General features: G+C 41.4%; 1 protein-coding gene across 4 annotated transcripts in view; it reads left to right on the plus strand.

Moving 5' to 3' along the window:
* LOC145406839 (uncharacterized) overlaps window positions 1-18165 on the plus strand; it is a 45727-nt gene that overhangs the window by 6818 nt on the left and 20744 nt on the right. The window lies entirely within an intron of this gene.

The raw sequence follows: 18165 nt of genomic DNA on the forward strand, positions 1-18165 counted from the left end.
AACATTTGGCAATGACCCAGATACTGTGTTACTACCCATCTTGACCCTCTATCCTAAAAGCTTTCCCATGTGTAAAAGATGAAAGCTAAGCATAAAATACAATAAAATACAGTACTGATACAGTACAATAATACAACACCAGTTTGCTACCAATTACGAGCCGATTGATATGCCTCAATGCTGGATATTGCATAGAACCGCCTGTTACGTCCAGTTTTGCTGGTGGATATTGCGTTGGGCTGGATACTGTGACAACTGATAATTGAGAGTTTACAATATTATTCATCACAGTGGATCTCTACTGTCCCCAATAGTAGTCATGAGTTTTTCCAAATGCCAATTTCAGTTGGAGTACACTAACTTCCAGTAGCTCTGAGGGATAAAGGCAGAGGCCTTCACCTCACTGTGGGCTCTCAGGCAAATAATGACATTAATAAGAATCAAGCTGGAATGATGCCGATGATGACAGTTTTCTTTCCTGTAGTTCTATATACTACAGTGTACTGGATAGACAACAGGAGACTACATGACTCTACACTACCATTCTAAGCATGTAGCCTATATTACCAGTTGTTTAAAATCTGAACTGAGACAGTACAATATAATACTGGTTAAACTCTTCACTACAGGCAATCTCCCATAAGTTTAAGGGAATAATCTACCTGTAGCAAGGCAAAAATAGAATGACATCACTCTGCTGGGGAAGTTAATGTGAAGCAGAAACTGGAGGAGTAATGAAGAGTGTGAGAGGGAGACAGGGAAGTGAGAGTGACCCTGAGGGCAATGGGTAATGACTGGGTGGGGGAGAGTGAGTGGGGCAGGTAGGGTGAAGGGGGGGGTGAGATGAAAAGTGAGAGAGGTGGGGATGTTAAGTTGGAGGTATTGGTGGTAGTTGGGGTTGAATAAAGCACACGGTGGGGGGTGATGCGAAGTGAAAGGGGCAGAAGGTGGGGGTGAAGTGAAGTTGACTGAGAGAAGAGTGGCGTAAGTTGGTGGATGTGTTATAATTAGCAGGTGAAATTCAAAGGGGTTGGACAGGGTACCAGGTAGGTGGAGATAAGGAAGTGGATGCGGTGGAAGCTCAAGGTGTTAGTGGGGGTGGAGAAAGGGAAAGGTTGGGGAGGAGGTGTTAGTGGCAGGCAGGGTTGAAGGAGGGGTTCAGGGTAATGTGAAGTTGAAAGTGTTAATGGGAAAGAAGGAAGTGGAAGGTGGAAGTGGAGGTTTTAGTGGTGGGAAGAGGTGGAAGGCAGAATATAACTAGGAAGACAGAATCTTTAGTTTTAAGCTAAATGTGTCTTAGTAGGAAATAAGGCAGAATCAGTGTGAGAGGAGGAAGATATTTCTGGGCATGTTTTGAGCTTCTTTAGAACCTAGGGAGCTTTTGGAAGAATTTGAAATTGTTTTTAAGTGTGGTATTGTAATATATACCCATATAATCACTGAAAATTTAACATGTTTTTAATATGGTGAATAAAACCCAAATTTGTCAGCAAGTTGTTTCAATAAGCATAAACTGTAACTAAAAAAATTATTAGCAAGCAATGTGCAGAAAACTACTTTTCTTTCTAAATTATTTAAAGTAGTGGTAGTGTAATTATACATCAAAAATTGCTGAAAAGTTGTCAGTGCTGTACATATTACCCTATAAAGATATGTTAAAGATCATTAAATATTATTGTACACATTCTTCCTCATGGTTCCAAGAGAAGGTAAATGCAGTAGTCACTGCCAGTGCATATAACGGCAGTTATACAGTTTTGCATTAGTTCTTGTGCAAGATGGTACAAATGGGATATAAATAAATGCTGCCAGTGTAGCAATGTTACAGTTGTTGCATTGCATCAATTCTTGGGGACTGATGGTGTGATGATGGCAGTGTGGTATGGTATGGTGTGGATGTGATGTATACTGTAATATGGTTTTGTATGGTGTGTATGATGCTGGCAGTGGTTTGCATATGGTATGGATGGTGTGGTATGGTATGGTATTGTATATTGTGATGCAGCATTGTGTAGTGTTGTATGGTATGGTATGCTATGATGTGGCATGGTATGGATGGAGGTAGCTGTGGTGTGATGTGTTGTGGATGATGGTGGCTGGCTGTGTAGTTTGTCAGGGTGACACATGCAAAACAGGATGCAAGTAGGGGGAGTAAGAGGAGTACAGGATGTTGACAAGGGTGGGGTAAACCATTGTTTTAGTGTTACAGATGGTGGCATTTATACAAGGGGTTATTTAAGTCAACATGCAGTAAAGAATGACTCTGTTGGATTACATCTCACATCGAAACACTTAACAATTCCACACCACACACTGTCTTGTCTCTTGCTGCCATACCAAACCACTTACTACCACACTTAACTCTCACACTGCACACCACTCGCTACCACATCAAAGAATAATAAGAGAAACTGAGGATAACCTTAGGGAGAACAGGGATAAGATGAAAAATAAGCTGTATGTGCATACCCTTGGAAATATAAATACGGGGGAAGGGGAGTTCAAACCTGATACAATAAATAAATATCCAACTGTTACTGATATTTTATGAACAGAGGACACCTTTGAACTGGTGTATGGATTTTTTTTTTTTTTTTTTTTTTTTTTTTTTTTTTTTTTTACCTTCCTCTGTTTCATCTTCAAAAAAAAATGGTGGGGGTAGAGTTTATATAGCAGGAAAGTAACTCCATGATTTGCAGGGACAGGTTAACTGAAATTGGCAATGTACTGTAGTATGACACAGGAGGAAAGGAAGTATGTGATTCAAGGAGAAAAATGGCAATTTGAGAATGCTACCCTAACATCATTAACAGAACATAAAACTATGCGACCTGAAGCTTTCGCACTGGTTTAGATTGGAGAGGATATGCAGGATTGTCAAAGGAAAGGATAAGGTGGAGGAAAGTGCTCTGATATCAGGAGAGGTGTGGATGAAGAAAGGAGGCATGAGATGAGGAAGAGGAGAGATGAAGGAAAGGGCTTCGGTATAGGGGAAAACAAGATGGTAAGGAAGGGAGGCATGATGATGAGGAAGTGGTGAGATGAAGGAAAGTGCTTTGATATAGGAGACTGCAAGAGGATGAGGAACAACAAAGATGATGCCAGGACACAGCTTTGAAATGAAATGAAGCAAGGGAATGAAGGGCTATAATCTGCTAGGTTCTGAAAGTTCCCTAACATCTTCTTTGTGATTAATTTTGCATTTTACACAATAATATTTTCTAGCAAGCAATTTTATACTGCTTAATCTTGCACATTACACCATTACATTTTCCATGCAGTACAAATCTTGTTAATATCAGTATAATTTGCATTAATAATAAAGTTGAATTTGGTTCCTATTATCTTGTTTTTGTTTTCTCTTGGAACAATTTTGCAGGGTCGTCCTGGCCTTTGGTACCTTCTTTCTTGCATTAAAAAAAGGGGGGGGGGGCATTCTCATGCATAACTCGTGTAATTTTGATAGCTACATAATTTCCAGTTCGGTAATAAAAGAAATTAGCATATTGTGTCTAAGCATCATTACAATACACCTGTTCTCATGTATGTTTGAAAAGAACAAAATAACAACAAGGCAACTGGAATGAAAGAGCTGAGAGTGAGAGTTTACATGACAGGTGAAGGGCAAGAGTGAGAGCATGGCAGGCTAAGTGTGAGTGTAAGAAATGTCATGGGTGAGAGTGAGACAGGTTGCTTGAATGATGAGTGGGCAGGGAAAGGTCACAAATAGGATGTGCCATCTTGTATGCTTGGGAAAAAGCCAAGTAATATTGATGGAATGACATTTATTGAACACCAACAGCTGCATCAAGGGGATGGAATATTTGCTCTTTAATGATAGGAACAAGCCTAGTATTATACTCCACCCAACCAAACAATTTATTCAGCTGAGAGTGTGTATAGGAGCCTAAAAGTGTTGTTACTTGGCCCATTAACTTACAGTGCTCCGGACAACTCCATTTCACGCCAATGCTTTATCCATTTAAGAGTGAGTCGTAGAAACCTAACTGTTAATGATTATTGTATTTTCACTTGAATTAGTCTCTGAAGGATAGGGTTAGAGCCAATAGCAAGCTGAGGGACGTGATTTTAAGGTCATCTTACTGTAACCGAATGTAACTGGTGGATTTTTTTGTGGACTGACAGTTATTGCATTGCCTTGTGTATGACTGTGGTTGCTTAAGTGGAGAATTTGAAACTGGTGTGAACGTTTTTTTTTTTTTTTTTTTTTTTTTTTTTTTTTTATGTCCGAAATGGAAAGAAACATCAATGAGGAAGGTAGAAATATATGGAATTCATTATTGAAGCTAAGAGTTCTTCCTTTGTTGTGGCCATTTGAACAAGCTACTGTTACACGGACAATGCACTGGACAGTGTGAACTGGGTTATGTGGATGGAGATGGATGGAGTTCGAAAGTGCAGTGGAGTATAGTTCCTTTGTCTTAGCTACCTCAAAAAAGATGCCAGTACAGGATAAGGAACTTGGCAGCATACAAACTGGGACGCTGGCTGGTCAACCCAGTTTTGGTGGTGCGTGTTGTGGGGTGCATTGTGGGTCAAGTGGAGGTGAGTGAGGTCACCAGATGATGGGGGGAGGTGAAATTCAGGCAGGGAGGGATTTAGTTAATAGGGTGAAAGGTGAGGGGAAATTGAGGGGTGGGGTGGAGGAGAGGGTGAGGGTGGGCTGGGTGGGGTGAGGGTGAAGGAGTGGGAGAGGCAGGTGAAAGGTGAGGGTGAGGGAGGGTAGGTGAAGGAGATGGAGTGTGAGAGGTGAGGGAGGTAAGGGTGGGAGATGAGTTATATTCAACACAAAATTAAACTGCAAAACTAAGGGGCTGAAAAAGCAAGATATGAGTTGTGAAGAAAGTGAATGGGCAGACAGGAAGAGGAAAAGGGTGGGTGTGGTCAGAAGAGGAGGACAAAAAGAGAGGGAAAGTGGGGGACGAAGGAAGGTGGTAAGTCTGTGTGTGTGGTGGACGAGGAAGAGAAGGGTGTGGTCAGATGAGGAGAAGCAAAAAATGTGGGGCAAGGAGATGACAATGAGGAGGAATGGGGAAGTGAGATAGTCCTATAAAGGTATCTAAAAAAAAAATGAAATACCCAATACTGACAGCTGAGAAGGTGAGACAGAGTTAGAGGTGAGGGAGAGGTGACTATTACAAAAAGAAGCACTGAGAGGTGAGGAAGGTGTGGTGTGTGTGACATGAAACAGGGGGGAAAAAAATATGATGGAAATACGAAGGTGTGGTTAGTGGGTGAGAGGTGAAATGGAAATAAACGGGCACTGAGGGAAGTATGGTGTAGTTAGTGAGAGAGAGAAAGGGGTGAAATGGACAAAAAGAGGCAATGAAAGAAGCAGAAAGTGTGGGTCGGGGAGAGTGAGGTGAAACGGACAAAAACAGGCAATTTGAGGAGAGGCAAGTGTGAGTGGGTGACAGGGAGAGGTGTATTGGACAATAAGAGGTAGTATTACTTAGAGACAAGTAAAGTATGGGTGGGTGAGAGTGAGAGGTGACACTGACAAAAATTAAAGAGTGGGGAAATACAAAAGGAAGGGGGTGGTGAGATGTGAAAAGAAAAAAGAAAAAAAGTAACTGAGAGGGGGCAAGTTATTGTGAGTTAGAAGTAAAGAGGTTAAGCAGTATAAAACTTAATATTCTGAGAGGGTATGCAGTGTATAAGTAAGGACATTGGGGGGGGGGGGGTGAAGCAAGCAGTGGGTTAGCAACTGGATGGGTGAGTGGGTGGAGTGAGGGAGGGGGGAGGACATGAGGAAGGGCATATCTAGGACATTTAGGTGCTTGTGTGTGGTTGGGTTACACTGCAACCTCTCACTGCTCTTATTTGTGACCTACATTCCCTTCTTAAGCCCTGGGGCAGCTTGTAAATACCAGCTCAGCATTTAGCAACTTTTTTTTTTTTTTTTTGCTTGCCTTCTATTCATTTAGGCCTCATGTTAGTAAGTACGGACAAATAATTCTGGTTGGATTATTCATAATACCTACAAATTTTCTGTTCTCATCTCAGTTGTAAGCCTTCAAACTACATACTTTGTGCCACTTACAGGTTATGTGATTATTTCTATCTGTATTTCATTGTCCTTATCTCTTATTTTCTTCTCCCATCTCAGTTAGACCTCATAATCATGTGTAGAAAGAATATGTGTTGGAAAGATACTAATACTGTACTTATTTGAGTGTTTCTAGCTGGAAGTCATTATGTGTTTATATTTCACTAACTTTCTCCCATCCCTGAGACAGGACTAGGATAATCATATGGGATGAAGAGTGTGTGTGTGTGTGTGTGTGTGTGTGTGTGTGTGTGTGTGTGTGTGTGTGTGTGTGTGTGTGTGTGTGTGTGTGTGTGTGTGTGTGTGTGTGTGTGTGTGTGTGTGTGTGTGTGTGTGTGTGTGTGTGTGTGTGTGTGTGTGTGTGTGTGTGTGTGTGTGTGTGTGTGTGTGTGTGTGTGTGTGTGTGTGTGTGTGTGTGTGTGTGTGTGTGTGTGTGTGTGTGTGTGTGTGTGTGTGTGTGTGTGTGTGTGTGTGTGTGTGTGTGTGTGTGTGTGTGTGTGTGTGTGTGTGTGTGTGTGTGTGTGTGTGTGTGTGTGTGTGTGTGTGTGTGTGTGTGTGTGTGTGTGTGTGTGTGTGTGTGTGTGTGTGTGTGTGTGTGTGTGTGTGTGTGTGTGTGTGTGTGTGTGTGTGTGTGTGTGTGTGTGTGTGTGTGTGTGTGTGTGTGTGTGTGTGTGTGTGTGTGTGTGTGTGTGTGTGTGTGTGTGTGTGTGTGTGTGTGTGTGTGTGTGTGTGTGTGTGTGTGTGTGTGTGTGTGTGTGTGTGTGTGTGTTTTACTTTCCCACTCCTGTCTCTGGGTCCTACCTATCCCATTTTATTCAATGGAAACTGGATGATGATTATGTGAATACTGTACGTATGTTTGGTCTGTGTATATTTCTTTAGTATGTGTTGATGGTTCTCCTGCTTTTTATGCTTTGCCTACCCCATGTATTTATGGAAAACAGGATAGTGATAATGAAGTCAACACATTTTTATTGTCGGTGACTGTGTGTATTATTTCTTAGTGTAAGTGTTGACAATTTAACTTTTTTACTTTGCCACTCTCATGTGTGGGCCATTCCTATGTGTGGATAATGATGATTATGATGATGATGATGCCAGTATCAATGTTTGTCCTGTAAGTGACTGTATGTATTATCATTACTTGGTGTGTGAGTGATGATAGTCCTCCTGGTTAAGATACCAGTCATATCAGGAAATGACTCATCTTAAGAGAAGGAAGACATTTCAACACAAGCTGAGCTTGTTAGTGGAGGATGGCTGAGACCTTGTAAAGAACGATCAGGTGTTCTTTAGTCAAAATTTGAGGGAAAACAAATAGTACACCAGAGAAGCAGGAAGGCACCCCAACATAATGGAGGGAAAATCCAAGTGGTTAATCTGTATACGAATAGGAGAGGACGAGGCCAGCCAGAGAAGGTTAATAAGCTTCTGAATTAAGGGCATGGTCAATGTGAAGAGGAAATAGCCCAGATGAGAAGTAGGAAGGTGGCCCTATACCTGCAGAGGAAAACTTGTAGCAATCATTGTTAATCTGTATATGAATGTGGCAGCAAGGAGGCTTATCAGAAAAGATTAAGATGCTGCCAATTATAACATGGCCTCAAAACTGTGGAAATAGTCCATCTGAAAAGTACGAAAGCAACCAAACACCACTGGAGGAAAACCTGTAGCTGTCAATGTTAATTTGTACATATCAGTGAGGTAGGAAGGAGGCCTGTTAGAGTAGGGAAAAATGCTGCTGAGTAGAAATGACTGAGAAGAGAAAAAAAAGAGCCTATCTAAGAAGCAGGAAGTTAACCCAACACCAATAAGCTAGCAGAAAAAGCAGCAGATGAACAGCCTAGTTACTATGATTATAAAAGATGCATAAAAAAAGTAGGAAGGAGGTCTGTTAATGAAAAGTTAGTTGCTACTGAATAAAAATGCAGCTGAAGAGAAGAGGAAGCAGCTCAACTGAGAAGCAGGAAAGCAACATGACATCAGTGAATTAAAGCTGCTGTCAAAAGGTTATACCCTTCATCACCATGATGAAAACTTTCTCATTTTATTCTTTCTACCACCAGATGATGTTCCTCAGCACAGAAGATTTTCAAAAAGGAGAGGTCAGGTATAAGTCCTTCACCACAAGAGATCTTGAAATATTGAATAAAATCATCTGGAGGTAGCAAGGATAAACCAATGAAGACATAATCATATTGTATACTTAACATGTATTGCATGTGAAAAGAGCAAGGGCAGAGGAGGTAGGTCTGTTAGCAGAGGATAATATGCTCCTGAATATGAACGTGGTCAGGGTGAAGAGAAACAAGTCCAACTGAGAAGAATGCAGACATCCTAACACCAACGAGGAAAGGGCAGCAGTTAAATGGATAATCTGTATATGAAAGGAGCAGGAGAATAGGAGATAGGAAGGTTTCTGAAGGTCAAGTTCCATCTGAGAAGGAAAATGAACGTCACAAGAAATAAACAACCAAACTTGCTCATGAAGGCAACTTAATACCGTACCAGTAGAACTTACAGCAGTCAGAGGGGTATTTGTACTATGAAAGAGGCAAGAGAAAGATGACAGGAGCTAGATAAATATATAATCGCAAGTTACTCATACACACTGATGCAGCTGCAATTGCAAACATTATGTGGTTCATTCCCCTAAGACTAGATTATTATTTTTACTTCATTTTTAAAGAGAAGATGATGGATATTTTGATATTACTGTTAACTGTCTATGTCAACGTGAATTCATGCAGTATGTCATAACCTGATACTGTTGACCTTGGAAGTTGTGAGTGTAATGATGTCGTGTTGTTATTAACTTATACTGTTACCATAATTACGACTCAACATCCTTCTCCAAGGATGGCAATTCACTCTCTTATTGTTCGGTTACATATGTTGATTGTTATGATTATTATTATTAATGGGGTGGAGCCATGACTTTCAGGGCTTAGATGATGTGTTAATGGTTTCTGTGGCCTGTTTCACTGGACATGTTGTTTGACAGTTCCCCTCCTTTTATACGTTATCATAGTTTCTGGATCCTACCCCTTCCTATCATTTAAGTGGGAATTAGGGTTGAGAACTTGGGATGATGATTTCTGTATCCTGCTCACCTCATTTATTAGTAGAAAATATGTTGAGGATGATGGTTCTAGTGAAAATCAGTTTTTCCCTTTTGTTTTTTGTTTGACACTCCATGCACATAACACTATCTTATCTGAATGGTTCCCTCTTTCTCTGCTGCCTCCCTGTTCTTCTGCATTATTTCATTTTCCTCTTCCCTGCCTCACTGTACTCTCTACTATTCCCACCTCACCCCACTTCACCTCCCTAACCTTACTTCATCCTGCCTAACACAACCTTCCTTACTCTCTTAACCTCCACCCACCTCACCCCACCCTACCTTCCTGTTTGACCCCACCTCACATCCACCTGTCTCACTTCATCTCATTCAGCAATCCTCAGTATACCTCACCCCACTTCACCAACCCTATACCCTACATCACTTGCTTCCATCAGCCTTACTGTTCTCCGTCTTCCTCCACTTTACTTCTATCTCTGTCACCCCTCCTTACTTCCACCTACCTCATTGTCAGCCTTCCACTGTCTCACCTTACCCCTCTACACCCTCCCTTCCTCATCACGCCTAACATTATTCAACCTTCTACCCACTTCACTCCCCTTTCCTGTCTCCCCCTTCCCTTCCATCCCTCCGTCTCTCTCATTCCTTCTTCTTCCCATGTCCTCCTCTCCCTTCCATTCTTCTCCCCCACATGCCCACTGATCCGTAAAAGGTCACCACAAGGGGGGTCACCACTATCAAACACAACATACAGGTGTACAAGTTCTTATAGTCATTCTTCCTGTCACATATATTCTCTCTCTCTCTCTCTCTCTCTCTCTCTCTCTCTCTAAGCACCATCAGGGTCCATCTTGCAACCCTTAACAAGGTGTATTAAGAGAGAACTAGCTTGTTAAGGCACCAATTTCATGCAACCTGTCTCCATTCTTATGCCTTCATACAGACCTAAGGCCCTCCAACCGTCAGTACGATGGTCTTATTTCACTCCTGCTACCACCAGTTAGTTGTCTAACCCCTTAGATACAGTTACTTTTGCATATACTCTATTCATGCTACTACCAAACAACTCAGTTAGATTAAGAAAGTGCCCTAACAGCGAAGAAATTAGTGAAGTCGTATAAAACCAATCCAGTTCTGGGTTTCTCATAAACTGAATAGCTCATCTACAGGTACATGATTATACGTATAATAAAAAAATTTAAAAAAGCCATAATGAGTAGGTTAATGTGGGAATACCAAATGCTTAGCTTCCATTTCCACTAACCCCTTGAGTATGATAACATCCTTTTTATTCTTGCCACCACCATATGACTTCATTCAGTTTAAGGAGGTCATTCTGAACTTGGGGGTTAAGAACTACCTCCACAACCTCTTCACTTTGATGATATCCTTATATTTAAGTCTTGCTACTGTCACACAGTTTAATTAATCTAGATACCATCTTCATTAACTCCTTCAGTACAGTAATAGCTCTCTTTGTTCCTGCAACCATCACACTATTACTGAATTTTTTGCAGAAAGTCATTATTTTTCATTTACCTGCCTCCCTTTCCCCCTTTTACTGCCAGAGCACAACACAGTTTCACCAAAATTGATTAGCCAGATCAGATCACCAGTACAAATTTTACCACAATTGCCCTACAGGATTTATAAAACTAAAACGAGACTGGACTTCTGTGACACGTGCAAACTGAATTGCTATTTCTAAACCAAACTGGATTTTCACGACTGGAACTCAGCTCAACTAAAGCCTTAATCCCAAATAAAAAGGGTCACTGCCTATATTCAATAAGATCTTCAAGCTGCCATACTCTGGCAGAAGTGAGTAAAAATGTATGCATGCCCTGAAAACACACTTAACAAGGCCATTCATTTGCACTGAAAGGCTGAAGAAGATATAAACTGGGTTGCACTAAGTATCCTCACAGATGTTGACATACACTGTGTATCTTGGTCACATGTGTTGCTGCCAGGGTGTTGCTGGGCTGGCTTCACTTTACAAGGCCAATCCCAATGAGCACTTGATACCGTAACTGGGACTATTACTACAGCATTACACAAACAGGCCAAAGAGATATTTATTGGGTGATGGCTTATGTGGGGGGAAAAGTGTCAGGTTGATGATAATTTTAAACATTAATTATGAAAGTCACAATGATGATCATGATAATTACCCAGTGCTTTCCTTGTCCTTCGGCCTACGTGTGACTTTACACTCCCTCTTCTGTCTTTCTTTCCTTCATTCTTTCCTCTTCCTTCAGCCTATGGGTGACTCTACACTGAGTGACAAGCCAAATGGTTTCCTGTACACCAGGAAAGCATTTACTATGCTGGGTGGTAACCATATAACCAGATTTTGGCGCCTGGTGGTTTTAGTGGGTAATTATTGCGCTCCAGTCAGATTGAGTCGGTGCAGGTTTATATCCAAGGGGTGGTTGGGGTTGATTGCTCATGTAATACCACTCAGGGATGAGTGAGGCTGGTCACTCATCTTAAATGTCGGGACCAACTGCATAGCCCCGGCCTCCTACGCTCCTCATGGGGCAATGTAGGATTGGATGATGGATGGATGGCTTATTTTTAAAATTTTATCACTTATGTAAAAAGCTTAACTGCTAAAACACTCACTGAAAACAAGTTTATATACAATACAAACAATACAATGCAGCACAGTAAAGCTAGTCGGCACTTCTAGTCTATGACGTATATATTTATACCATGTCTTGATTTCACAGGGCCATTAGATGGAGCACTTACACCCACATATGAAAAATTATCAACTGAACAAAATATTACTTTACATGACTCATCTTAAGTGAAGCTGCTTTTAGTTCATGAATGCATACTGAACACAAAAACTATTACTTCTGGTTTCAATATAATTTTATAATTGCAGTACCGGTACTGTATATGAAGATGACCACATGTAATAATTCATCAGCAACTTAACCTCTTGAATCAGTGAATGTCTATTATTATTATTGTCTTGGCACCACCAGATAATTTTATTCACCTTAAGACAGACCTGTGGAGTCACATGGAGAGACAGGCTGACAAATGAGGATATAAAGGAGCATTGTGGTGTGGATGTGAATGTGATAGGAAGCATTAGAAGGAATACACTCAGGTGGTTTGGCCATGTGGAGAGGATGGAGGGTGAAAGACTGACGAAAAGAGTGTATGTGAGTGAGGTGGTGGGGGGAAGAGGGAGGGGGAGGCCGAGGATGAGATGGAGGGATGAGGTGTAGAGGTATATGAGAGAGGGGGGGGTGAGTTGGGAGCGGGGCAGTGAAATGGCGGGAGACAGGGCGACGTGGAGGCGATTTGTTTGTGGCCACCCCGAACGGGATTGAGGCGTCTGGCAATAGATAGATAGAAGACAGACCCCTAATAGAAGGGAGGGATTATCATTAAATACATAACTAAATCAAACCCTATGACCATCTGAGTGTGAGAAAGAGAGACATGGACATTGATGAGACTGAGGACTTTGTAGTAGATGAGTGGGTTGGATTATGTGCATAGGAAAACAAAATAATTGATTTGGCATCCCTTTTTAACCTATTAGACTGACCATTTAGTAGGATTATGTGAAGCATATCTATAAAGAACTATTTGCCAGGCATATATGAAGTGCACCTATTCTATAAAGAAAATTATTGTATGTAGAGATGGTTAGGTATGACATGAAGGCATGGCTCTATGGGCTTGACTAATCTGTGAATAATTTTGTGACTCATTTCAATGGCCATGTTGTTTGATAGTTCTGTTTTTGTGCTTTCTCTTTCACTGTTCCTAGATCCTGCCCAACTTCATATTATAGGTGGGGTTTAGAGTTTGGATGGTGATGATGATGAACAACAACAAAATAAGAAACAACACTGACTCAGCAACAAGGGGAAGTGGAAGAGTTGGAGCATGTGTGTTGGGCAGGGCATGTTTTTATGTAACACAGCATACTTGGCTCTCTTTCCTTATTGGCTGCCCACACTGTCGCTGGGATGTGGGGCACATTTATGTCACTCACAGCATATCAAATTCTACAAGGAGGCTTAGGCTAAAGGCTCTTTTCATTAAGGGGTTAGGCACTTAAGCGTGGGTTAGTTATCTTGAGTTTGAACAGGATTAGTTACTTGGACAGTCAGTATGAAGGTCTTTGGCTTTCTCTGGCACCACCAGATTATATTACTTGGCTTAGTAGAGGCATTTCTTAATGAAACAGAAATGGTGTCCAGTATCCCCATTTACTATGATGTACTTTATTATTGATAGAACCAAGTAACTTTACCGAGCTTGAGATCCCTCTTAATAAAACTCTATAGGTTTGGACAATGATGTAGGTGTGGTATGGTAGTTATTGTAATGAGAGCTGGATATTTGTTTTTGAAAATTCAGTAGGTATAGCCTACCTTGCTATCCTGTTATCATATTGCAGCTTCTTTTTAAGTCTTTGTGCTGATCTGAAGGTTAAGTTAGCACAAGTTTAATGTTAGATAATCATGCACATTAGTTGTACTTTTATATTTTATTCTGAATGTGAATACATTTAAGAAGCTTCCCCCTTCTCTAAAGTTCTCTTACTCGTGTACAGTACAATAAATGGTATACCGGGTATGTAAAGCTACTGTCACATCTACCTATTAATCATCCACGTTTAATGCTTAGTCAAAGTGTATGGGCCCGAGTATAAACAAGTTAGTCCTGGTATGAAAGGCATTAGTGACTAGTTATCATCCCAAGTGGATGCATGTGAACAGTAAACCCAAATCACCCCTTTGATGTAAACGCATATAGGCCACATCCAGTCAAAGGACATTAACCTAATAGGCCATCAGGTATTTGGCTGTATGATTACCATTTAGCCTGTCACTCAGTGTGGTACCTTCATATGGTACCACGGGAAGCCAGTGGATAGTAAGCACCCTTACTTACCCCAGGAATGAAATATATGGTACTGAAAAACAAAAAGGAGGGGGGGGGGGCAATATTAAATAGATATAGTGAGACACAGGCAGAAAGACAGTCACAGACAACACAAACCATAATGCCACGTTAAATTCCCTTTTAATCCCTGACCCTTGTGTAGCAGTCATAAATTGCAACACTCAACACAGTTATGGTGTGTTATGTGCCCTTGCTCTTTCTCCACACCGACCTTCCTTAGTCTCTCCCCCGGTCATTCTCTGCTCTTCTGACATTTCGTCCTAGAGTGTCTGACGCCCTTTGTCCTCACTACACCCCTCCCTACTCCCACTCCTCTTCTCCATTACTCTGTCCCTCTCCCTCCTATCCCACCTTCTGCAATCCCAAGGTTCTTCTCCTACTGTCTCTGCTATACTTCATAACCTATCCCCACTCCATCCTTCCCCACCTACCTATCATTCTCCCTTCTCCCCAACCTATTATTCTCTCCGCCCCTACCACCTGTCTACCTCCCATCCCATCTCCATTACCTTTCACCATCCCCCTCTTACCTTCATCTGTCCCCACCTCCCTTCCCTATCCCCAACCATTGCCTTCCCACTTACCCCCTCCTTCCTCCCTTCCCATCCCTCGCCCCTCCTCTCCACCTCAGACGACAGCGGTCTTGTTCCCACTCATTACGTATTCTGTTGTTCATTTTCTCCCCTCGTTCACCTTGTTATCAGTATATCTGTAATAATGGTCTTTTTTTTTTTTTTTTTTTTTTTTGCAGGTAAGGTTAACTGGTTTGTGGAGTCGTAATAAATCAGTTAATCTATGTATAGCCACACGCCATAATCCCGTAAGGGGTGGCCGTTCGTCTTGAGTTGGTTGTTTTACGGGGAGGAGTCGTAATAAATCTGTATGCTGGCTGTATTTGTATGTAAATACGAAGTCTCAAAATGACTCGTACAATCCAGCGTCATATACGTACAGTGAGCAACAGTAGTGTCGCGGTATTGTCCGAAGATTAAATGTAACTCGTGAAACATTATGAACCGTCTGTATGACGGCGGAATGTACCAGACGCTTAACCCGTTAGCTTATGTTTTCACCAAATTTCACAAGATTATTGTTGCTTACTGTACAGTACAAACCTGGCCATATGATATTGTTGGTATTTTACTGCTGATACGCCTTAAGTACGTGGTTTTCCATCCACTGTGAATAGGTGCAGTGAGAGTGTGTGTGTGTGTGTGTGTGTGCAGAACAAACTGGGTGTGTATACATTGCTGAAAGCGAGAGCACAACGTGTTTTTTAAGAGGCCGCGTCGAGCCGCCCGACCCTGGGATCTGATAAATACCATACGAAACATCTAGAACACGTTAAAGCATCAAAAGAATGGCCCACTGTTCTTACCTCAAGATGCAGGTCGGGCAGGAGAGATCATGAGCTGGGGTGACGATAAAACTGTAAAATTTGGACACGGGTCGAACCACACCCTCCAACTGACATTAGCTGATCCTGATCCGGGTAGCCTACGATCATCTTGGTAGCCGCACATGATTCAGAATTTCAGTTTTTCTCATTTTCCGGAACAGGAAGTAATGCGTGTGTTTGTTGCGTAAATAGTTACACAACAATAATAGTACCTTTTTTTTCTCTCTCTCTCTGGACAGCAAAGTGAATGCTATCAGTTGGCTTGGCCGTTTCTACAATTTTGAATACGTCCGTCGTGGAGAAGAGTCTGGGAGATTTTGAAACCTGTGCAAGTTTGTTACTGAAGGAAGTGTCCAGATATCGCAGTCATACGTAACTTGAAAATCTTTGTCGTGATACAGGCACGTTTCCTCGTTTCTTGTGAAAGTCAGTGACTCAAGAGTCACTGATGCTAATTTCTCAATTGTTCAACGGACTTTTCCTATCTCAGAAACGTGGGTGAAGTAGTTTAGTACGTAATGTAAGTCAGCATGGGATACCATATAATTATCCGAGTACTGACACTGTATTGTTACAGTGAGATGTACATGTCTACAGTATGTCAGATTACATGCAGGTAGTTGCCAGATTGCATTTCATCCATATTCTGGAAAGTCAGATTGCGTATGGTACACTCAACCAAGATCCATATATGGATCTTGCACTCAATATACTTTAGTTGCTCCCTAAGGTCTGTAGATTGCCAGAATTTAGGGTATGCTTAATAATTTTATGTATGGATACTCAATTTTGAAGATATTAAGTGCAGCACTTGTGAGATAGGTAGCCCCCAAAACTCTTATATTCACCTTCAGTCGATGTATTCTCGTTATTTAATTGGTATACTTATGTTGTGAAATATCGACTCACTGCACATGATAAAAACTGTTGGAAAGGAAGTGGATGAATAGTAGATTCCTTGTCTAATTGAGGAGGTGAACTTCCTGCTCTGTGACGCAACGCGGCTGAAGGTGACTGACGCTGCCAAGTTTCTCATTTTTTGCAAAGACCGGTTGCGAAATCCCGGGATCGGATGTGGCATTACTACGGTTACATCAAAGCAGAATCTGATTAATAACTAGGTGTGCAAGTGCCTGGGAATAAGTTTAGCCGAGGACAGATGAGAAATATCAAAAGTACAGACACGTGGCACTGGGCAGGGAGGGAAAAAACGTTCTATCTCCACATCCAAGGCCATCGCAGAGCAAGGGTGGAGGCTGGGGATGGGGCAATATGCTAAATCTACTGTAACTTGGTTTTGACGATTTCATGCTCGGGTTTATAATTATTTGAAAGCGGGCGACCAGGGATTTGGAAATGTAAAATAGAACTTTGAGCTCCAGGACGGTTTATTATTATTATTATTATTATTATTACTATTCCTTTATCTGACAATTTCATTCAGCTCAGATTTTTCGAACTGGATGAATCTGATGTAGCTCTCATAACTTCTTCAATGCGAGATAATTCCCGAGTTGAATAAAACTCTGGAAGTAGCAAAAATAAACTTTACCGGTGATCAAAGTGACGTAGTTAATACTGAAATGTCAGGAATGCAAAAGCAGGTACTGAATGACGGTTTTATGGTGAATCTGGAGTATGGGGATATGGAAATTAATCTTTTCTCTAGGATGCGTCATTATTCTTGCTATTTTTTTTTTTTTTTAAGAGCAGGGTAGGTTTCGAACTGAAGGGGCTGGATATAACCAACGAACCTCATTTGTCCTTAAAAAGAAAAAAAAAGTGGTAAATTAGCTTTGATGCTAAAATATCCCACTGTGTCGTAGTGAAAAACCCATTCAGTCCGAGACAATGTCTGAAAATAACTAGAACAGAGCGAAGTTGTTTGTGAAGGGGACGTTAAGGACCGACTCTAGTCTCTTTGATACAGAGTCGTCGTAATCAAAAGATTATTAATTTTCAGAACCGACTATACATCGCATTTTTCAGTTCCTGACGATTGGGTTTTTTCTCGATGCTGGAATTTATTGTGAAGCTTAGTGAATGTTCTTAAATAAATGCGGATGATCTGCTATTTTAAAAACTTTTTATGACATGGGCACAATTTTCGTCCTTGCAGCAATATCCGCCCTGCTATGTTGTCATTGGTTTCATCTTTTATTAAACGCTATATACTGACTGGTCTGTAGCAGTCTATCGCACGAGAGTACAATTAAAATAAAAAAAAACTAACAACTTATCATTGGCAGAGATAAGCTAGTAAGGAAGTGGTGCAAGAAATATGTAGAGAGCCACCTAAGCCTACGCGATAAGAGAGGACTATAAGCTATTATGGTTAACTGTCTGTCCATATTACACGCTTAATAATTATTACTGGAGACAGAGAGAGAGAGAGAGAGAGAGAGAACGACGCGGAGGAGAGCAGACCAGCCTTCATTTTTGCTGAGTATAATGTGAGAGGAGGAGGTCAAGGTTAGCGGTGTGAAGGGTGTGGAAAGCATGTGACTCACCCTTACCCACTCCCACCCTCACTCTTCCCATTACCTCTCACCCCCCAGCCCCACCCCTATCTCTCTACCCATCCCTTACCCCCCTCTTCCATTCAAATATTTACTCTCCTCTTCCCCTCCACTCCTGATCTCATCCTTTGCTACCCCCTTTTGGATCATA

The sequence above is a fragment of the Coenobita brevimanus genome, chromosome 71 (genome assembly GCF_032717465.1).
Source record: "Coenobita brevimanus isolate Jiangsu-jjx chromosome 71, ASM3271746v2, whole genome shotgun sequence".
NCBI lineage: Eukaryota > Metazoa > Arthropoda > Malacostraca > Decapoda > Coenobitidae > Coenobita > Coenobita brevimanus.